The following is a 23674-nucleotide window of genomic DNA, read 5'->3' on the forward strand; positions in this document are numbered from 1 at the left end:
GGCCCAGTGCTTGGGCTGCTGCATCTTATGTGAAGACCAAGATAGGGTTCCCAGATCTTGGCTCCAGGCTTTTACCCTGGCCCTACCCTGACCCAGCCCTAACTTGGCTATCACTTGAGGAGTGAGCCAGTGGATGGAACTGTTACCACTGTAAGAGTAGCCACATTATTCTAGGTATTCTTATCTTGTGTGCAGATGTTCGATACCAAGCAACATTGCCATGTCCAGTCATCAGTGCCAGCTGCATAGGCCCAAGTCTCCTAACAGAAAAACCTCCAACTACCTGTCTGTGAAAATCTCCCAAAGAACAATCTCCTTGTTCTACTTGAGAGTCTGAACCACTTCTGTCTGATGAGCTGACTGATGCAGTGAGCCAGTGGAGATTACTGTCCCCACCCCAAAGCCCCTGGGTTACTGGACTCTGTTCTCCTCTGCTCCTCCTCTCTCTGTGTAACTCTGACTTTCAAATAGATAAGTAAATCTTTAAAAAAAAAAAAAACTGCTTTAACTCACTACTAATTTGAAGAGGGGAATGGGTAGTCATGTCATTGTGCTGAATTTGCTCAATAAAGTTTTAGGTACAGTGCTCCATGTTTCTACCACCAAATAACCACTGAGTGACAAATGTTTCTGGAGGAGACTTCTGCCACTATTCAAGGAAAATGACATATGTTCAGGACAGTGAATCCCCAGGGAAGAAATCTTTACATAAAAACATGCTTCACTCACCATTTACTTGTGTTTTTTAATATTTAATTATTTTATTATTATTTAATTATTTTATTTGAAAGACAAAGAGACAGAGAGAGAGAGAGAGAGAGAGGTCCTCCGTCCGCTTGGTCCACTCCCTAAATGCCCTCAGTGGCCAGAGCTGTGCTGATCCGAAGCCAGGAGCCAGGAACCCCCTCCAGATCTCCCACACAAGTACAGGGTCCCAAGGACCTGGGCCATCTTCCACTGCTTTCCCAGGTCATAGCAGAGATCTGGATGGGAAGTGGAGCAGCCGGGACCTGAACCGGCACCCATATGCCGCACTTCAGGCGGCAGCTGTACCTGCTCTGCCACGGCGCCAGTCTTGACTGTTTATGTTTTTATTGTCAGAAACTTCAACCACCCCCCCATGAAAAACTGGATAAAGAAATATTAATTAGCTCCAGAGAAGAAAGTTTGTCCCAAGTCTTACCCAACTTTTTGAAATGATGGTATAACTTACATAACTAGAAAAATTAAATCAGAGGTTAGGAGTGGGGGAATAAAGCAGGTAATAATAAAAGTTACAGATTGGAATCTATGTGGACCATTTACTTGGACAGGACTCATATGATCCACTAGTCATGAAACGATCAAAGCTCACTCTGTGACTATGTTGATACTTCAAAGATCAAAGAACCAAGGAATGTTAGAAACCATTGTGGTTGGCAAGAGTGGAAATGGGACAGCACTTAAACCGGATATGCAGTGAGAGCCAAATCCATGAATCATTCCAAGGTTGAATCACAGAAGTTTGATTGGCTTTACTACCCTAGTGCAGTCATTATGAGCTGCGAGGGGAAGAAGCAAATAAATATAAACTAGCACTCCAAGAAAGTTTACCAAGATACACAGGAGAGACCCAGGGTAATAGCAAGGACAGAAAGAGAAACTCCAAGCAACAAGTTCTCCTAGGTTAATATCACCATCTACCATTGTCATTATTCTTTCATTGAAACTATGTTGAGTGCCAAGGAATGATATCTGCCCTGTATGATCAGATAGCCCCATAGGCCTCTGTCACACTTTAGCTTGCAATAAAATTCAGGAAGACATTTTTTCCTGAGGCCTTCACTTTTAGAAACTGTTTTCTAAGCTACAGATTTTAAGGGACAGCTAATAATCTCCTTAAATTTTCATTTGTATTTTCTCTCTAGCTGAGAGAAGTCTGAGACTGGGGAATTTGAGGCTTCTTTAACTCAGTTTTGATGCTTGGTTTATTAAACTATTTGTTTTAAAGAAGGGTAACATTAACCTCTCCCAGTGAGTGGTGCCTGTCTGTCAACTCCTCCTGCTAGGTTATCAGTCAGCGGGTGAACGACACAGAGCTGCCACACTCACTCCTCAGGCTGAGTCAGCCTGGCTTACACAGCTCCCTGGCAGGCATGCTGCCTGTCAAGTTTGCTAAAAAGAACAGCCAAGCTTGTACAATTTTGCAGTTCCTTTCTTTCTTTGGTGTATTTTTAGGTTGCCAGGAATTGATTTCCTCTTCTACGCTTTATACATTTCTATTCATAAGCCTAGCATTACCAGACGAGTTATTAAACTTCATTTTATTCATATAAAATAGTCACTGCTCTGGAAAAGAGTGACTCAATAAAGTGCTCATCTTCCCATACATCTGGACTTCGAGCCAGAGAACAAGATGCAGTGTGCACAATGACCAATCAATGGAATGAAAAACATTTTGTGCAGAATAAAACTTAGCCTTGAAATTTAAACATTTCTTGTACAAGTCACTGCTTGAAAGGATCTTTTCAATAAAATTACATGCATATGAATTGTTTTCAAAAAATTCATGAAAATGCATATTTTGAAAAAACTATGCATGGATTTCAAATTTCTTGCACCAAAATAACCTTACCTTTAATTCTATTTTCCAGGAAGTTTTCAAGTATCCTCATAACCAATAGATGACTCGAACTTCCTGTCATGGTGACATTAAGAGGGTAGCAAATCCTCTTAGGTTAAAAATAATAAGGTATAAAATTGGACAAAACTGTCAAAAATTGACCAAGAGTATACAATAAATTGAAATACACTTATTTTTGAAGATTTTGTAGCGTTTCAGGAAAGGACAGCAGGAATCTGTGACATTCACAAGGATTGCTCCCATCCCTCCCTCTAGTTCAGCCAGAGAGAACAGCAATTTTAACAATCTGAAATTGGACATGGAACCCATCATCAGCTTTAGCGCCAATGGGGGCCAACTCAATTGAAAAGAGGGTTAAAATGCCATGGCTTTGTCCACTGAAAGTGACAAGCAGTAGGAAACAAAAGAAGACCTGAAGATTTTTCAGCCTGAGGTTGCAGCAGTTTTTCCAGACTGACTTTGCAGCCCCAATCAAGACAAGATTTTTTACAGACCAATGAAAAGTTGAGCAGGGGGATCCTGGATGTGAGAGATGCCCCACACCCTTGGCCTTCAGAAAAACTATGCATCTGTGCATGGGAGACTCGAGGGAATCTGGCAAAATGTGAAAGCTAAGGCAGACATGAGAATTATAAATGCAGTTTCTGATCCTCATAAACACTAGTTAGCAGAGGGCAGAAGCCTAATGAATGCAAGGTATGTGAGAAAAAGCTGCCCAAGTCTTGACTGACCTCTAAACTATGTAGATGAAGAGAAACCTCCATAGCCATATGTCACAGGGAAGAAAGAGTGTATATTTTAAATGAGCAGATACTATAGCATTAACTTATATATCAATAAGGCTATATTTTAAAGCCAACAAATATTTGTGAAAGAAAATGAAATCAGAATATATGGAAAATAAATTTATTCACCCACAATCTTCTTATCAACCCATGTAATCAGCTGCTACTTTGGTTTACAGTCTCCATGTAATATATGATATACCAGAATATGTCTAATTAATCCACTGTGGTTAAATGTTTAGGTTATTTCTAGTCTTTCACCAGTAAACAATGCTACAATAAATGTCCTTATACATATATTTTGTGTGTCTGATTAAAATCTCAGAATTCCTAAGATTAGCTGAGTTCTTCAGTCAAAGAATGTATGTTAGTTTTCTATTGATGTGACATAAACGATTACAGACTTAGCAGCTTAGAACAAGCCATGTTTATAACCTCACAGTTTCTGTGGATCTGGGGTACTGGCAGAAATTAGATGGGATATTTGCAAGAGGTCTGAGAAGGCTGCATGCGAGGTGTCAGCCAGGACTGCGTCCACCTAGGGCATCCTCACCAAGCTTGCTGTGTTGGGTGGAATTTAGTTCCTTGGGGTTATAGGACTGTCCCTCAGCTCCTAGAGGTCACTCACCATTATCAGCCATGTGGCCATCTCCACAGTGGGTATGATGGCTTGCTTCTTCAAGCACCTGCTTCTGCTCCTTATCCCCTGTAGACCCTTCTTTAAAGAGTTAGGTTATTGGTCTAGTCCCACTGAGGATAAGCTCCTTTTTGATTAACTCAAAGTCAACTGGCTGTGGACTGTCATCACATTTGCAAGCCTTCTTCACCTTTACCAGATACCATGAACTAATCACAGGAGAGTGAACCATCCTATGCATGGTACCTTCTTCACTAATGGGAGTGGATTATATACAGGTGAATTTATTGACAGGTGACAGAACTAATGACCATCTTAAAAGTCTGACTAGTGCATGGAATCTGCACAGTTGTTAATTTTATGATTCAAATTGCCTAATTTATCAAGGACTATTATAGTGTACATTAGCTTGGATGTATGATAACATCTCCAGTACTGGAAATTATCATTATGTTTAATCTTTTCCAAAGACAGGCAAATGTGGTTGGCTCAGAGTTATTGGGAAGGGGCTGTGGCAATAAGATAACAAGTGTTGATTTTTTTATTAATATTAATATTATTATTACCTTGGTACATCTTACTTTTCCTTAAAAATTATTTACCCATTTATTTGATTGTTTTTCTCTAGGGTCTTAATTCTCTGTTAGCTGTTACTTCATAACACTCCTGGACTAATTCCTTCAGAAAAACAAATACAGACAATATGATGAAAAAAAATTTTTTTATTTGACAGAGTTATAGACAGTAGACAATGAGAGAGAGAGACAGAGAGAAAGTACTTCCTTCTGTTGGTTCACCCCTCAAATGGCCGCTACGGCCGGTGTGCTGCTTCCTCCTGGTCTCCCATGCGAGTGCAGGGCCCAAGTACTTGGGCCATCTTCCACTGCCCTCCCAGGCTATAGCAGACAGCTGGACTGGAAGAGGAGCAACTGGGACAGAATCCGGCACCCCAACCGGAACTAGAACCCAGAATGCTGGCATCACAGTCGGAGGATTAGCCTAGTGAGCCGCAGTGCCGGCCTACTTCATAACACTATTAACTATTTATTGTCCCTGTAGCAAGTATTTCCTCTTGGTATGTTTTCTTTTAAATTTTGTTACAGTGCCTTGCACCATGCAAAAAAATTTTTTTTCTTTCCTTTGTTTTTTTTTTTAACTTTTATTTAATGAATATAAATTTCCAAAGTACGACTTATGGATTACAATGGCTTCCCCCCCATACCGTCCCTCCCACCCGCAACTATCCCCTTTCCCACTCCCTCTCCCCTTCCATTCACATCAAGATTCATTTTCGATTATCTTAATATACAGAAGATCAGCTTAGTATACATTAAGTAAGGATTTCAACAGTTTGCTCCCACACAGAAACATAAAGTGAAAAATAATAGATGATTTTTTTTAAATGATGATGAAATCAGATCAGACCTATTGTCATGTTTAATCCCAGTGAGAGTCAAGTTGGGAATTGATAATTTCTTTCTTTTTTTTTTTTTTTTACAGAAGATCAGTTTAGTATGCATTAAGTAAAGATTTCAACAGTTTGCACCCCCATAGAAACACAAGGTGAAATATATTGTTTGAGTACTCGTTATAGCATTAAATCTCAATGCACAGCACATTAAGGACAGAGAAAAAAATTTTTAACTTTCATAATCAGACCTATTAACTTTTACAGCTACTCATTCTTGCTTTTTATCCTTTGGTGTGATTTTCTGAGGTTCCTATTTAAAAAAAATAAATAAAGGGATCAAATAAGATTTCCAGATTCCATCTCAAATGATGGGACTAAATAGAGGCAAATAGTATGCTAAGATGATTCTGATAATGTGTTATCCATTGGCCTTCCAACTGTTATACAAACCAATTTAGCCTAAGATAGCCCATCAGGGAGATGAGCACATCATTTCTTCAAATGACTTGGTTGAAAGAAATATGTTGTATCATTCTGCTAGCATTCTAGGACGTAGCATGTCAGCTCCACATTTTTGTTATCATTTCTTGTCTTAGGGCCATCAAATTACAGCTGAGTATTTGAAAACAAACAGAAGGATGAAGCATTTGTCCAAAGCATTTCATTTGGGTTCTTGAGTTTTATCCTCATCTCTGAGTACTATTTCCATTTATTACCTAATATTTTCATTTTAATCTGTGATCTAAAACATATCTTATTAGGAAACAATACTGTAGATAACCAAGACAATATACCTGTGAAGCAAAATCACTTCCCTCTGCTGATTTACAATTAATAATCAAATATTTTCTTGATAGAAATAAAATCCCTTTATGACTTACCTATTAAAATAAAGGCTCAAATCCCTTCATCATTTATAAGTAAATGAATCATAATGTAAGGATATAGGTTCTTTAAACCTTTCTTAACTGTCAGGCACTGTATGTCCTCCCCTGTAGAATGAGAAACTTGAGCCGGCCAATCTATTCATATTTTGACTTAAGATTTCCTGGTAACATTGTTTCTTTGCCTCTTTTACACTCCCAGAAAGAAACTTCACCTTTAGTTTCTCTTGTTTTCATTTTCAGATTCCAAATATACATTTTTAATATTTATTTATTTTATTTGAAAGGCTTGATCAGCTCTTGTCCTGACTGTTGATGTACAATGTAATACTTTATCCATTTTAGTATTTTCTCTTTGTTTTGTTCTAGTACTATTGGTTGAACTCTGTGATTAACACACAATTATTCTTAGGTGTTTAAATTTTAACAGAAAAGTGATCCCTGTTAAATATAAGAGTGGGAATAAGAGAGGGAGGAGATGTACAATTTGGGACATGCTCAAGCTGACTTGCCCCAAATGGTGGAGTTAGAATCATGCCAGAGGATCCCAATACAATCCCATCAAGGTGGCATGTACCAATGCCATCTCATTAGTCCAAGGGATCAATTTCAGTTCACAATTGATCACACTGACAGGTCTAAGAGTCAAAGGGATCACACAAACAAGACTAGTGTCTGCTAATACTAGCTGATAGAATCAAAAATGGAGAGAACGATCCAACATGGGAAGCAGGATACACAGTAGACTCATAGAATGGCAGATGTCCTAAATAGCACTCTGGCCTCAGAACAGCCCTTAAGGTATTCGGATCTGGCTGAAGAGCCCATGAGAGCATTTTAGGCATGGAAAGCCAAGACACCCTGGAAAAAAAAAAAAAAGAAGACCTAAATGGAAGATCTCTGTGAGATCCCAGTGGAAAGAACAGGGCCATCAAAGAAGGAGGTACCTTTCTCTGAAGAGAGGAGAGAACTTCCACTTTGACTATGACTCTGTTGGAATAAGATCGAAGTCGGCGAACTCAAAAGGCTTCCATAGCCTTGGCAACTCATGACTAGAGCCTAGGGAGGTTACTGACGCCATAAATAAGAGTGTCAAATTGTTAAGCCAACAACAGGAGTCACTGTGTACTTGTTTCTCATGTGGGATCTGTCCTTAATGTGTTGTCCAATGTGAAGTAATGCTAATAACTAGTACTGAAACAGTATTTTACACTTTGTGTTTCTGTGTGGGTGCAAACTGATGAAATCTTTACTTAATATATACTGAACTGAGCTTCTGTATATAAAGATAATTGAAAATGAGTCTTGATGTGAATGGAATGGGAGAGGGAGCGGGAGATGGGAGGGGTGTGAGTGGGAGGGAAATTATGGGGGGGAAGCCATTGTAATCCATTAACTGTACTTTGAAAATTTATGTTTACTAAATAAAAAATAAATTAAAAAATAATAAAACATTGAAAAAAAAAAAAAGGCAGGCAGAGTTACAGAGAGAGAGGGATCTTCCATCTGCTGGTTTACTCACCAAGTGGCTGCAATGGCTGGAACTGGGCCAGACCAAATCCAGAAGCCAAAAGCCTCCTCTGGGTCCCCAATGTGGGCGCAGGGGCACAAACACTTGGGCCGTCTTCTACTGCTTTCCCAGATGCATCAGCAGAGAGCTGGATCAGAAGCAGAGCAGCCAGGACTTCAGCCCATGCCCATATGGTATGTTATACTACAGCACCAACCCCACGTACCAACCCCACGTTCTTTTTTTTTTTTAAGATTTATTTATTCATTTGAAAGAGTTACACAGAGAAAAGGAGAGAGGAAGATAGAGACAGAGACAGAGAGAGAGACATAGGTAGAGGGAGAGATCTTCCATCTGCTGGTTCAATCCCCAGAGCCACAATGGCCAGAACTGGGCCAGGATGGAGCCAGGAGCCAGGAGCTTCTTCCCCTGTGGGTGACAGGGGCCCAAGCACTTGTGATGTCTTCTATTGTTTTTCCCTGGTCATTAGCAGGGAGCTGGATCAGAAGTGGAACAGCCAACACACAAACCAGCACCTATATGGGATGCTGGTGTCACTGATGGCAGCTTTACCCGCTATGCCACAGTGCTGGCCCTCAAATTATACATTCTTGTGAACACCTCATTACTGTTTCCAACTCATATATCTAAAACCAAAATCTTGCCATCCATCTTCAACCTCTTGATTTAAATATTTCTTCCATGGGTGTCATTCTCCTTCTTCGTATGTAGTTTCAAAATAGGAATCATGTTTCATCTTCTTTCTCTCACCCCATTTCTAATCAGTGTCTAAAGCCAGAATATTTTGTTCATTACAGTATTTGTCTCAGCCTTCTTTTAATTCTTCCCTGTGCATCAGTTTACCTCCCACTTATCTCCAGGACTCAGAGTTGAAAATTATGTATCTTCTTCATTTTTTCCAATTGGAGGAATTATAAAAGTCTATAACCAATTTACTATTCTCATAGTTCCTTATTTTCTGATGAATTAAGAACAAACTACTCAGATTGTCAATGAAGTATCACTGCTATTTGCCCCAGCATTGCTTTTTTAAACTATTGCTTGTCTTCACCCTGCTTATGCCCAGGATGTTTGGTATTTCCTGGACATACCTTATATTTTGACCTTCTCTTGTATTTTAGGTTTTGTTTTGAATTCTTACTTTTGCTGCTTAAAGTTTCTGTAGATGTTTGTGACATCTACTTTCAAGAACATTAGAAAAAATAATTAGTAATAATTTTACTGTTTCATTTTATTGGACCCAGAACAATATACATTGTCCCTCAGTATTCATGAGGGATTAATTTCAGGTCCCCTGAGGATACCAAAATCCACAACACCCATGTCACTTAAATAAAATGGCATAGTATTTGCATATAACCTACACACATCCTCTTGTACACTTTAAATCAACTCTACATTATTTATAATACCTAATACAATGTAAATACTATTGTGGGGAAGGGTGCCCTCAGCTGGATTGATTCCAAGTTCTTGTCTCACATTACAGAAGAATTCAAAGCAGAGACATAAAGTGTAAGAATCGGAAGATTTATTTAAATAGATTAAAGAGAAAATACATGTTCAGAAGTGAATATGTCAGCTCCATGAGGAGAGAAATGCACCCCTCCCCCACTTAGCTACCCCCTATATTGGGTAGGGGATGATGCTCTAATAGAATATACAAATGGGGTGTTATTTGGGTGGGATTCAATGTATGTGATGATCTCTGGAAAATTTTTATGACCTCTCCACTTGGAGCTCAGTATACACATGTTCATCATGGCATGTGGAAGTGGGTGTGCTGAACTGGCATGGAAGGGGTAAAGTTAGGAATGTAGGGCCGCAGCACAGAGACTGCTGGGAACCTCTTAGCTCCTTTGGCCCTAACTCCCTGCCTAGCCCACATCAAATACAACATAAATAGTTGGTATTGTGTATTATTTAGTGAATAATGACAAGAGGAAAAAACTCTGTACATGTTTAGCACAGGTGCAGTCATCATTGACCAACTATATTTTCTACCTGCAATTGGTTTACTCTGTGCATACATAACTTGCAGTTTGGAGAGCTGACTGTATTCCATGTCAATAAAATAAAGCAGAACTTAAAAATAATAAATAAAGCATCAGTGCAGAAAACAATGATGACTGAGTGTAAGAGAGCTAGGCAGACTTTCATAGTAGGGATCATAGAAGGGAATGAGCTGACTTAAATCTACACAGACAATAGGAACACATCTTGGAACAAAAGTCTGAATGAACAGCTGAGGGAATGACCCAAACCTGCCTTTTAATGTGGGACCTGGTCAATCATTCACTCAACAGAGAGGGGTTTAGTGCCAGGAAGGTATCATGTGCTAGGTCCTGGAACACCAAAATGAAAAATGGCACCACCACCTGGAACAGAGCCCAGGAGGAGACACGAGGGCAAACAAGTGCATAAAAGATGATGGATGCCATGATAGAAACAACATACTATAGACACAATGGAAGAGGTGGTTGACCCTTTCTGTGTGACAGAGGAAAGTGGAAGAATTTCATAAGTAAAGTAACCCTTGAGCTTTGTACAAAAAGTAACATTTGCCAAGGTGAACCAGTAAGAATCAATCCAACCAAAATGATAGAATCATATAGTATATGAGAATATTTGGGGGAAATTCAAACAACCTGGAGAGCCTAGAAGTTAAAGAACCAAACAATACATATCAAAATTAAAGCTGGAAACCAAGGCAAGCGTTCAATTATGAAGGCACTTGTATGCCTTACAAAAGTGTTTGGAGCAATAATTATTGTTATTTTCATTGCAATTAGAGAGTTCTAAGATGAACAAGAAAAATGACTTACATTGACAGACAAGGAATCTGAGGTTCAAAGATTAACTCACTTACCTAAAGCTACATGGCTATTCAACATGATTTGAACTTGGGTCTCAGGGATTTCAGAGCCAAACATGGACCACACCGTAGTCCATCTTTTGTCTGCAGACAATATAAAGCATTCAGAGCATTTAAAACAGAATCGACTGTTATCCTGAAATATTTTGGCAACAGGATAGAGCTGTGCTGCCTAATACAGTAGCCACCAACCATGTTGAAAGCTAAATAACAATTTAATAGTTGCTAATTCAGCTCCTCAGTCACAATAGCCACACTTAAAATGCGCTATAGCCACATGTGGCTGGTAGCTATTGTAATGGACAGAACAGAATGAACATTGATCTCATCACAGAGGGTTCTACTGGGCTGCTCTAGTCTAGAGGATGTATTGGAGCTATGGGAGGTAGAGCAGGGAGAGTAAAGAGATCATTACCTAGGACAAGTGGAAAAGGATTAGAGACACAATTAAAGCACCAGTAGTAGAGGGTTAAACCAGTGCTTGCTGAAATGTGACTTCTCACCCTGATAAACTCCACAAGCAGCTTTAGCTTCCCCTGGGAACATGTTAGAAACGCAAATTCTCAGCCTCACCCCAGACACAGAGTCAGAAACTGTGGGCATGGGGCCCAGCCATGTTTGTTGTGAAAAGCCCTCTCAAGGATTCAGTGCTCCCAGAACTGTGAACGCCAGTCACCTAGAGGAAGGGCCAGCTTTGTCAAGGTTAGCAACATACCTTTGAAGCCAAATGTGGGAATCTACAGAGGAAGAACCAGTCTAGCATAACCCCGGGGTGGTTGGTGAATAGAGAAGGAGAAACATAGTCAGGGGTTTGAGTTTGATTCCTGAGGAGGTATTCAAGTATGATGATGCTACTGGAAGTGTCAGTCTAGAAATCCAGAGAGAGTTTGGAAGGGTGAAACAGCTTCCAGATCATTAGGACCTAGGGGCAGATTTGCCAGGAATGGGCACAATAGGTAGCTCTCTGGTTCTCCTTTCACAGATGATATTATTGCATCTGTAAAGGTTCAGACATGTGTTTAGATTTATATACAATTCTCCACACATGAGTTCCTTTTCTCTCCAAGGAGGTCTCTCAAAATTCAAATTCAGTGAGAGAGATATAAATATGTTCTAGTTTTAAAAATAAATAATTAACATGTGTTGTTTTTCTGGTTATTATTAGTATGCACCACTTGTCAAACAGGATACACAACATGCAAAAGTAGAGTAAAAAGAAAACATGTCCAGGGGCCAACTCCCATTCTCTCCAATATTACAGTGTAGGCTGCAGTGGAAGAACCAGCCAGAGGGAGGAGGAGAAGCAGTGAGAAGGGTAAGATGATGCCCTGCAGATCCAAAGAGAGCATTTCATACAGGGAGTGATGAACACTCTCAGGTTCCAGAGAGCTGGATAAGAGGGGACTTTGGATTGGTTGTTAGGAGACCATTGCTGAGCTTTCTCCAAATCTGGGAGCAACTTGATTGAGCAACTCAAGAAGAATAAACCAAAATTGAAGAAATGAAGGCAGCAAGGATAGATTTATGCTTTGCACTGTTACATGGTAACAGCAGAGTTGCCTTACATTCTTAGCGTTTTATGGAGAATTTCATGAAACAGCTTTTAATTTTTTTATATTTTTTGAAGATTTATTTATTTGAGAGAGAGTTACATGGAGAGGTAGAGACAGAGAGAGGTCCCCCATCCACTGGTTCACTCCCCAGATGGCCACAATGGCCGGAGCTGCGCCAATCCGAAGCCAGGTGCCAGAAGCCTCATCTGGGTCTCCCACATGGGTGCAGGGGACCAAGGACTTGGGCCATCTTCTACTGCTTTTGTAGGCTATAGCAGAGAGCTGGTTTGGAAGAGGAGCAGCCAGGACCAGAACCAGCGCCCATATGGGATGCCGGCACTTCAGGCCAGGGCTTTAACCCACTGCACCACAGCACCAGCCCCCATCTCTTTTAATTTTTAAAATGTTCTTTTGTGTGTGGAAATGTGGACCTCATGTGTCTTTCAGAACTTAGACAAGTATGTACTTCGGTTCCTCTGAGAAATTGGCACCCTTATTCCTTTCTGAAAACAGGAACTGCAGAATTGACAGTGTCTGCCGTTTTGTTTGGCTGCCAAAAATCTTTGAGCTAAATATAAAGTTCAGCTATGCCAATTTTGTGGAGATTTAACCACTGAGTTTCTGTGTTCTTTTACCATCTAGTCTTGACATTATGCTCTCATTATTATTCCCCTTATCTGAAATCCTTCAGGGGAAAAGTGTAGAATGGCTACATTAATACAATAGTTAGGATACAGCTGGGAAGGGTGGAGGTATGGGACAAATTGCTGAATCCCCACTTTCACCTGTGAAACATGTACAGTGACACTTTCTTTCCTACATAGGATGGGTGTGGCGAGGAATTTAGGTCAGGCCAATGGTAAGGAACTGTGCAAATGGCAGTTTGGTAGAGAATGTCCTAGCTTTTAAGCTGAAGCTATATTTACTCTGAGGTCTTAGAGCTGTCACTAGGTGGTGTGGGGCAGGCCAAGCAAGCCTGAGAAGAATAGAGACAACTCTCAGAATAGAATCCATCCTGGGTAACAGAGGGCTACAGTGAGCTCATTGACTGGGAGCAATGGATCAACATCAGTGGGGAGAGAAATGTTATTTATAGCTTCCTCACTCTTCATGCCACACTTATCCCAGAGCCCTGGGAGAGAAAGACTAAAAATTAGAAGAAGTGCAGGTACAAGGTGCTATGAGATATTGGTATACCATTTCAGAGTGTCTGAGTTTGAGTTTCAGCTCTACATCTGATTCCAGCTTCCTGCTAATACACACTCTGGGAGGCAACAGGTGATAGCTGAAGTTCTTTGGTTCCTGCCACCCACATGGGAGACTTGGATTGAGTTTCTAGCTACAGCTTCAGCCTAGCCCATCTCGAGCCATTGAGGTCATTTGGGGAATGAACCAGCAAATAGGAGCTCCCTCGGCCTCTGAAATAAGTGAAATAAATTAAAAAAAAAAAAAACATATGTTGGGCTGGACCCCGATTTTCATATCTGTCACTAAATTCTGTGTACCAATTAGAATGTATTAGTGTGGGGCCAGCATTGTGGTGTAGAAAATTAAGCCACCCCTGCAACACCAGCAGACCATATGGGTGCCGGTTCATGTCCTGGCTACTTTATTTCTGATCCAGCTCCCTGCCGATGTGCTGGGGAAAGCAGCAGCAGATGGCCCAAATATTTAGGCCCCTGACACTCATGTGGGAGACCTGGATGGATTTCCTCGATACTGGCTTTCGCCAATCCCAGTTGTGGCCACTGCAGTCATTTGAGGAGTGAACAACAAATGAAATCTCTCTCTCTGGCTCTGTCTCTCTCTCTCTCTCTTTTTGTCTTTCCTGTGTGTGCATGTGCCCGTGTGTGTGTGTCCCTTTCTCTCTGTAACTCTACCTTTCAAATAAAATAAATAAATCTTTAAAAAATTAGAATACATTCTCTATGATGGAGCTTAAAATCAGGTAGACTTTCTAGTTGTCTACACACTCGTACACACATTATACGTATACTTACAGACACACACTCTCTACTAAGAATAAAAGGGCCTGCGCCGCGGCTTACTAGGCTAATCCTCCGCCTTGCGGCGCCAGCACACCAGGTTCTAGCCCCGGTTGGGCGCTGGATTCTGTCCCGGTTGCCCCTCTTCCAGGCCAGCTCTCTGCTGTGGCCAGGGAGTGCAGTGGAGGATGGCCCAAGTGCTTGGGCCCTGCACCCCATGGGAGACCAGGATAAGTACCTGGCTCCTGCCATCGGATCAGCGCGGTGCGCCAGCCACAGCGCGCTGGCCGCGGCGGCCATTGGAGGGTGAACCAATGGCAAAGGAAGACCTTTCTCTCTGTCTCTTTCTCTCTCTCTGTCCACTCTGCCTGTCAAAAATAAAAAAAAAGAATAAAAGAAAAAATATATGTTATATATTCACTATGGAGTACTACTCAACTATAAAAAAATGAAGTCCCGTCTTTTGCAACAAGATGGACACAACTGGAAGCTATTATACTTAGTGAAATAAGCCAGTCTCAAAAAGACAGGTATCATATGTTTTCATTGATCCAAGGTAACTAATAAAGTACCTGAAATGTAATGTATTGGAATAAAATCGATATTTTGAGATTTGATGATTGTTTACAGCTCTTGTCACATCCATAGAGGAATTTTGTTTTTGTTTTTGTTTTTGTTTTTCTCTTCATACTATTTGTTGAACTCTTACTTAGGGTAGGGTTAACTATATGATCATTAAGTAAACTGAAAACAGATTTTTGTAAAAATTAAGAGTGGGAATGTAAGAGGGAGGAGGAAAAACTGTTGGAGTTTGGATGGGATGGAGGGTGGAGGGGGAAGTATCACCATGTTCCTAAATCTGTATGTATGAAATACATGAAACTGGTATAACTTAAACAAAGTTTTTTAAGAAGTTCTTCTCAGAAAAAGAACTAACGTGTTCTTGGGATTTTAGGAAATATTAACTGACTTATGCAAAATGTGATCTATTATTCTAAGACATTCCTGGAAAAAACATGCATTGAGGTAACTAGAATATAGGCCAAAAATTGGAGGGATTTCAAGTTATAATTAGAACATATGCAGAATAACTATCTTGTCTGACACTCAGGCAATGATGATCACTAACACTTTTAATTAATCTCGAATTCTTACTCAATGTTAATAAAACTGTATGAAAATGGTCTCTTCTGTCACAAGAAGTGTCAGATGAGTCATGTGCGCAATAGACTATTCACATATCTTGCTATGTAACCTATACATGTGCATCCAGTGCCACATTACCATGATGTTTCAGGGCATACCTATTCTTCTAAAGCTGAATACAGATATGCAGAAAAACCAGTCTGTGAAATGCTTTTAATGAACACCAGGTGCCCTCAGTCCTGAGCAAGGTACTGCTCTGAAATATTAAAGAAATAAAGTCTTTTGGTCTCAAGGAGTTGAAAGTATGATAGGAGAGACACAAAATATGCATACAAATTCTACAGCTAAAAACAATTACCTAAGAACCTATAAACACATGCAAAAAAGTAGACTATATACTCAATGATGCTAAAGAGTACTCAGATATCAAGGCAGTAGGTCAAAATGATGACTGCTAATAGAATGAAGAGCACAGTGGGGACTTCTGTCCTCATCAGCTGAGAGAGGAGTAATGTAGATTGAGACTCAGAAGCAGACAGCAATATTAAATACAGCCATGCTGTTTCTGATGGATCAAAGATGTGAGCAGGTAAACCAAATTATGCCATGTACAGAAGAATTCCATAACTGAAAATACAGATTGTCCTAACTCAGACCAGTGACTCATCATTATAGTGAATTTTTCCTTACTTCTGGTGCTGGAAAAATTGTACATTTCAAGATCACTTACAGATATCAGGTAGACCTTATGAAACTACATTGTCACAATTTTCCCTAGGACAGTTTGTTCAAAGATCCCAATATTAGATCCAGCTGCCTGGGGCAGTGACCAACAACCAACCTATGAGTGACATAAAGGGGAAGCCAGTCATGGGGCTCACAGGGTGTCCAAACACTGTTAGTGAGCATCACATAGTAAAGAATTGGAATTCTAGAATGATTCCACCAAAAAGTCAAAATGCTGCCTATGGAGGAAACGGGTACCATTTTAACTCGTGAAACTTCATGTTAGAAATCATAAACACATGTAGGAACCTGCACCAAAAAAGCATTATTCTATGGTTCATTTAATAATGAGTAGATTTTACTGCATGATTATATGTTGGGTTTTGTAAAAAATTATTTAATTAAAACTGTTTGAATTTAGAAAAGAGTACAATATAAATTCAAATGGTTATAATAAATGAGAATTGTTTGCATCAGATTTACTACCTGATAATTTTCAATAACTGTATTTTGGGTTTCTAAAAAGGAAATTTTATTCTTTATTATTCAGCAAGTTTCAATTAGATATATTTGTTCTCTCAGATTAAAGACTATAATCAAATTCTCTAAAACCTCATGCCGTGTTGTCATTAATTATATATTTTTTAAATTTTTTTGCACAGATGAGATTTTTCTTGCCCCGGGCATTTTGCAAATGAATCATTATTAACCTTGTTCTGGAAAAAAAAAAACTCAGAAAACATGAGAAACTTAATTTCTCAAGGCAAAAGAGTACAAGTATAAATTCTCTGTAGAGTTGTCCATTCAGATGGTGGTGGATATTCATCCTGCATACTCAGGGTGCAGTGTTCTGTGTTGTTTGAGAAAAAAATGGGTCCATGATTAGGAACCCAAACTCTTGATATGAATCTGATCACTGTTTCCCCCTTCAGGTACCACTCTTGATTCTGTTTTGACAATTTCAACCACAAGCTTGTTCTAAACTAAGAAGAGTTAGTATGAATTTTCTTATAATATAGATTTAAAGTGACTTTGCAACTGTTATTTAGGAAATGAAAAGAAAACTTAATCATCAAAGAATGTAAGCACAAATAGAAAAAAAAGAAGACACAAGGTAATCTTCAGAGTGTGGTGTGTGAAAGGCCACCACAAGACACACCAAACACCAGAGTTAAAGGAAAGGTTTATTGTCAGGTGGGGGAAACTTGGTAGGCTGGAGGGAGAGAGTGAAAGAGTGAAAAAGGGCCTGTGTGGAAAAGGAAGCCTTGTTATAGCTTTGCAGGGATGAGGGAGTAGGAACCGGTGAATCCCATTAGAGTTGGGGTGGAGTTACCTCTCAAGATTCCATCATTTGGTCACCTGACTCCTAGTAAGATAGGCTGGGTCCTGGAGAGACCAAACTCAATGAACAAGATGGCAGCTGGGCCACAGCCCAAGATGGCACCTGGGGCTTAAGATGGCACCTCAGATAAGATGGCACTATTTCAAACATGCCCCCTTTTGTTTTTTATAAAGCAAGTGTTGTATGGGATTACATCAGCCCCAAAAGCCCAGGAAGGGTGGAGGGACAATGATGTATCTTCTAGAGCTACTTCTTGCTGACATAGGTCAATGAGTCACTCTCCATTGATGGGGCAATGTCTCAAGTCATGATCTCCTGGGTGAGGAGCTGAATATATCCCTGTAGTAGCATTTGGGTGACTTCCTGGTTGGGGAAGGCTTTGATTTGTTCTATTACCATCTCTTCTAAACACTTAAACAGACAAGAGTATAAAAGCCAGGATGAGAATAGTAGCCAATGGTGCAAGGAGGAGCATTAAATGAATAATTTAACATTTTGTTCTACCTGGCCCAATTGATTAACAATGCCCATGAGGAAAGCTGTGTCCTCACTTTAACAAACATGATGACCACCTTATCTATAAAATTTGAAGTCATTAGTGAAACTTTCTATCCTTTTGTTTGGTTTGAAAAGTAAGGTTTTTCATGTGTATTGTGCCTGTGGCGAAATAAATCTGGCTGTGAAATAATAATTTAAGCTCTCATTTTGGCTATATTGTTATTACAGAAAGTGTTAGACATCCCTTTTATAAGGTCTAAAGATCAAACTGCATATCAGTTTCCCATCTTGAATAGAGAAATGAGGGAACAAGTCAGGCTTCCCAGATCACTTAAAATGAAAATTTAGCAAGCAACTTAACTGTTGAATAATGACTTATGAAACATTTACAAAAAAGTCCAATGCCTTCTATAAATTTCAAGAGTACATATATTTGGAAACATTGCTTAAATATCTAACACAAGTGTAACCTGTTTGACCAGCAAAGTCAAGTACAAACATGCCAATGACTTAAACAGTTTTAGTTTCTTTCTACCAAATTTAAAATAGCTGATTCAGAGACTTAGGTCACATGAACCAAAAATATATCTTTGATTAATTTAGCAGTTTAAATTCATGAGCCATATTTTATCTATAAACCAATTAAAACAGACTTCTTAATAAATTTTTCCATGTAGACATACAACTGTTTTTTAAATTATCAACTGGGGGGCCGACACTGTGGCATAGAGGGTTAAGCCACCACCTGCAGTGCCAGCATCCCATGTGGGCACCAGTTCAACTGCTCCACTTCTGATCCAGCTCTCTGCTGTGGCATGGGAGAGCAGTGGAGGATGGCCCAAGTCCTTGGGCCCCTGCTCTCACATGGGAGACCTGGAGGAAGCTCCTGGCTCCTGGTTTCAGACTGGCACAGCTCAGGCTGTTGTAGCCAACTGGAGAGTGAACCAGTGGATAGAAGATCTCTCTCTCTCTGTCTCTCCTTCTCTCTCTGTGTAACTCTTTCAAATGATTAAATAAATCTTTAAAAATAAATAAATAAATAATCAATTGGTTCAAATTACTTTCTGGTCTTAGTAACCTCAGTTAACCATACTTTCTCTCATTTGGAACCTGTAGTCCATTATTGGCTTCATCTGCATACAGAGCTACCCCGAAGTACTGAATACAATAGAAGTTACCAGAAAAATTTCTTAAGAACCTATAGGAGGACACAATTAAACACCAAACCAACAATGTTTTAGTTTTCATGAGCAGCAAATCTGATTTTTAGTGTTTGGAGGAGAATACAAATTGTGGATGACAAAAGACTTTAGCCATGTTTAAAGTTATAAATTCATTAACCAACAAGAGGCACTTGTTTACTCCACACATTATTTTTGAAAGCACCTGTAGGATTTTACAAAACATTTATCCCTTTTTCATCTCTGGGCCTTTCTCATTAAGATGTCTGGTAACACAAGATCATTAGATTTTTTAACTTCTGGACATTTGTATCAATAGCACCTTACATTATCATAACTTAAAATTTAGCACCACTACACGTGTGGACAGTACCTTTAATATAATCCAAATAGCTTTATTAGTTGGTGTCTCTACAAGATGAGAGATATATCCTGATATTTCCAGGGACCCAATTGGAAATATCAACTCGAAAGAATTTGAAACCTTGAACTTTTTTTGGGAATGCCTGTCAAGGATGTCAAGTAGGTTTAAAAGATCTGGTAGAAATAGGATCCCTTAACAAAATGATATAATATAAACCAGAATTGATCACTGTTACAAGGTGATTATTTAAATGCTTTAGAATGAGTACATATTCAAGCAAATGGTAACTCTTCTAAAGCTCAGTTGTTTCTAAACAGTCAGAGATTAATAGAGACAGTAGAGAACACAATAGATTAACAGAACACAAATCTATCTCTTTGGTCATTCCAAGAATTGGATATAAAATCTTAAATATAAGAGTTAGCGCATGGAGTCATCCATAACTTGGAACAATTTTAACAGGGTCAGGACTAGGGAAGAGAAAATAGCTTACTAGAGCTGGCTGGAAAACTGATAGTCACCTGTTAAACAAAAACTATCAAAAGGAGATGCTGCAGTTTTAAACAGGTTTTTAAGATGATTTTAAAATATTTACTAACATATATGTATTGTAAAAATCTAATTGCTTTAGCAGAGGACCAGATTTTAATTTTATATCAGAGGAAAATAGATTAATAATTTTGTATCCAAAAATTTATTTCTTTTATACTTCCAAGCAGTGTTGAACTATTTTTCATAGGCAGTTTATGAAAACATATTTGTTAACAACCCAAATAGTTTTTCTATAGAATATAAGGTGTTAAGAGTACCAACATTTGCATTTAAACACATTTATCATTTGTCTTACCCAATTTACATTTAACAGTTACATCTAGATAACTGAAGATGTTGATATTATATCAAACCTCCATCTGAATTAAGGTCAAAATTGCATTTATATGGAATTCTACTCATTTTATCTATAAATCAGTGACATTGAACCAGATGATCATTGCTGTCAGAAACCTATTAAACTAAGTTATAAAACAAGTTTGGCAAGTTATTGTTTACTATTATGTTAGGTTTAATGGGAGAGGGCATCCATCAGAGCAGATGGGCACCCCTCCAGAGATTCCTGAGGATCTGATAGGTGACAGAATAAGGAGCAATTATGGAAATGGAAATATGTCTGGAAATAGTAATTAACTTGATGAGCCTGCTCATTTAAAGGGCCAGTAGTTTTGATCATTATTTCACATAGATTGGGAGAGACAGCTCTCAGGCTAATGTTGTCTGGAGGGGGACGTTTTTGTTAGGTTTTAGGATTTTAGGGTCCAAAGAGGAAGAGGTGGCTAATTAGAGAAGACTTTAGAGCTGAGTCTGCCCAGACAGAGGGCAGGGGTGTTTGAAATCGGGTTTGAACAGCTGAGCTGTTTGTTGGGGGAGGTGAAGCGCACCACAAGGACTCAGATAGGGAGGTTGGCAGATGAGAGAAAGGCTCTTTGGTGAAGTTTACAGTTCCATTGTTTTAGGAGTTTGGAATGTTTCAGGTGCAGGGCTTTTAGAGTGATGAACATTTTGTTACACTTTACAATATTTTTTTTTTTTTTTTTGTACTCAGGAGGGGAGAGTGCCAGAATGGAAGAGGAGGATTTAGGAAGAGATAGAGACAGTTTTGGCTGTTAACCCAGAGCTAGCGAACAAAACGTCTAGGAAATGCTCACTAATGGGGCCAGGAAGTTGAATTTGTAAGAATTGAAGGGACCTGGCAAGGTAGGGAAGCCTCACTCCAGGCTGCACCCAGTCTCACTGACAAATTAATCTCTGAGGAAGGAAGGAAGAACAGAATGCAGTTTTCAGCTGACGCCCTAATGGGCCAAAAACCCATCAAAAAGCCTGATCTGCAATCCTTTATCCTTGTCTGGCTTGCTCATGATAAAACAAAGAGCCATCAGAAGGGTGGGATAGGTGACTTGCTTACAGTAAACTATGAGCTCAGATGGATGGAATTGCCACACCCTTACTATTCTCATAAAATTGGAATAGGATGGGGAGGGGGAAATTTGGGGCTGATGCCCAGGGGGTGAAAACTACCTGAGAAGTGAGAGAAGGGTGTCTTATCAATCATGCAGAGTAGATTGAGAATCTGTAGAGGAGGCAGTAGAGGTGGGCCCCCAATAGTGGAAAAGGGCTGAGAAAATTGCCCCTGTGTTAATGAGGAAAGAAATTGTCCTACCTTCTACCAACACAGTTACCTTGGGCTTCCGCAGGTTGATGGTCAAAGTTGGGTGGCGGGAGTCCAGGCTCCTTTAATCCTTGGATGCCAGTCCTAGCAGGTCAACTCAGGGCATGAGGGGATTGGAAGGCCACTGACCTGATAGATAAGAGGACAATCCACCCCACAATGCCCCTTCTGGTGACATTTAAGACAAGGACTCAGTGGGTCTCTAGGGTTGGGACATGTTCTGGCCTAGTGGCTCATTTGGCCACATTTAAAGCATGAACCCAGAGAACCCCTGCGATCAGTGGGGCTACTGGAGGCAGCAGGCTGTTGAATGGCCTTGGCTAGCATTTGAAATTTGGCCTTTTGAGCTCTCTCATTCTCCCATTATATACTTTAAAGGCCACCTCTAGGATTTCTGCCTGTGGAATTAATGGGACCCTCTTGAGCTGCTTTAACTTTGCCTTTCTGGTTTATTTTTTGAGGTTAGCTAATAATCAGGTGATGAAATGATTTCCTACCATTATGCCATTGGGTGAGTTGTAATCCCAGTTAGGGTTTTGTTCCAGGACTGCATCTGCACCTTCGGGATAGGATGGGTCAGTTTGATGAGTTTCAGCAACATAGAGTCAGGCCTGTTCTCAAATTCACCTATGCTTCTCCAGGAGGAGAGTGTTAGAGAGGCTCATAGATAGGGCAGGGAGAGTAGAAATGCACAAGGGCTGGTTCTGAGGTAAGGGTGAACAGGAGCTAGGCATTCTCAGGTGGGAAGGGGAGGGACAGTGAGCAAGGTGGTGGGAGCTGGACCAGATGTAGGCAGTGGGCTTTGAGGTGGAGGCTCATCTGTAGAGCTGAAAGTAGAAGAAAGGGGTTTTGGCCTTTTAGTGGGAGCTTTGGAAGTGAAGAGAACCTGAGCTGGAGAACACGAAGAACAGAGAGAAGGTTTGGAGCAGAGATAGGAGAAAGCCTGAACCTAAGGATTTCCTTCCACTTTCCTGAACAGAAGTGATAGAGATCCCAAATAATGTCAAGATCAAACATGCCATTGAACGGCCATTTGCACTAGTTGTTGAGATGATACCTGGGCCACGCCTGATTAGAAAGAAAGATGAGGTAATGGCGTTTGAGGTTTAGGAAACAACCAAGAGGAAAGTTGGATGGAACACAGGACAAGGAAGCTCCCATAGTGACCCATGGGATCAGACTAGCAGATATCAGGCATCCCCTACATCAAATCTCAGCCTTCTCACAGGGAGAGCATGGGAACAGAGAGTAGGGGTCATCACCTGCACCCACTGTTGTCCAAGAGTGTACAGTCCATGGAGAGGTGTAAAACCTGTGCAGGTTGTGGTTGGTGCCTGGTACCAGGACTTAAAGACAAAGACCAAGCAGAGTAAAACCACAACCCAAGGTAGAGGTTGCAGTGGGAGGATTCCTTGTTCCCTATTGTATGTCAGGATTTTGGAAGGCCAGTGTGTAGATGGAAATCACAGAGCATTTGGTGGTGAAGAAGGAGGTCTGGAGGTGAGTTTTGTGGTTGGCAGGGATCTAGGATCCCGAAGCAGCTCAGTTCCCCAAAGGGAAAGCAAGATTGATGGTTGAGCCTGAATCTGAGTCACGGCACCAATGAAAGGCCACCACAAAATACACCAAACACCAGAGTTAAAGGTTTATTGTTGAGTGGAGGGAAACTCCACAGGCTGGAGGGAGAGAGTGAAAGAGAGGGGAAAAGAAGGACTGTGTGGAAAAGCAGGCCTTATTATAGCTTTCCAGGGATGAGAGAGTGGAAACAGCAAATCTGATTAGAGTGGGGGTGGAGTTGCTGCTTGTGGTTGGACCATTTGGTCACCTGACTTTTCTAGTAAGCCAGGCTGGAGAAATCAAACTCAGTGTACAAGATGGAGCCTGGGCCAGAGCCTAAGATGGCACCTGG

General features: G+C 40.2%; 1 protein-coding gene across 2 annotated transcripts in view; it reads left to right on the top strand.

Annotated features, from left to right (window-relative positions):
* XKR4 (XK related 4) overlaps positions 1-23674 on the top strand; it is a 496677-nt gene that overhangs the window by 406322 nt on the left and 66681 nt on the right. The window lies entirely within an intron of this gene.

This window comes from Oryctolagus cuniculus, chromosome 6 (assembly GCF_964237555.1).
Source record: "Oryctolagus cuniculus chromosome 6, mOryCun1.1, whole genome shotgun sequence".
NCBI lineage: Eukaryota > Metazoa > Chordata > Mammalia > Lagomorpha > Leporidae > Oryctolagus > Oryctolagus cuniculus.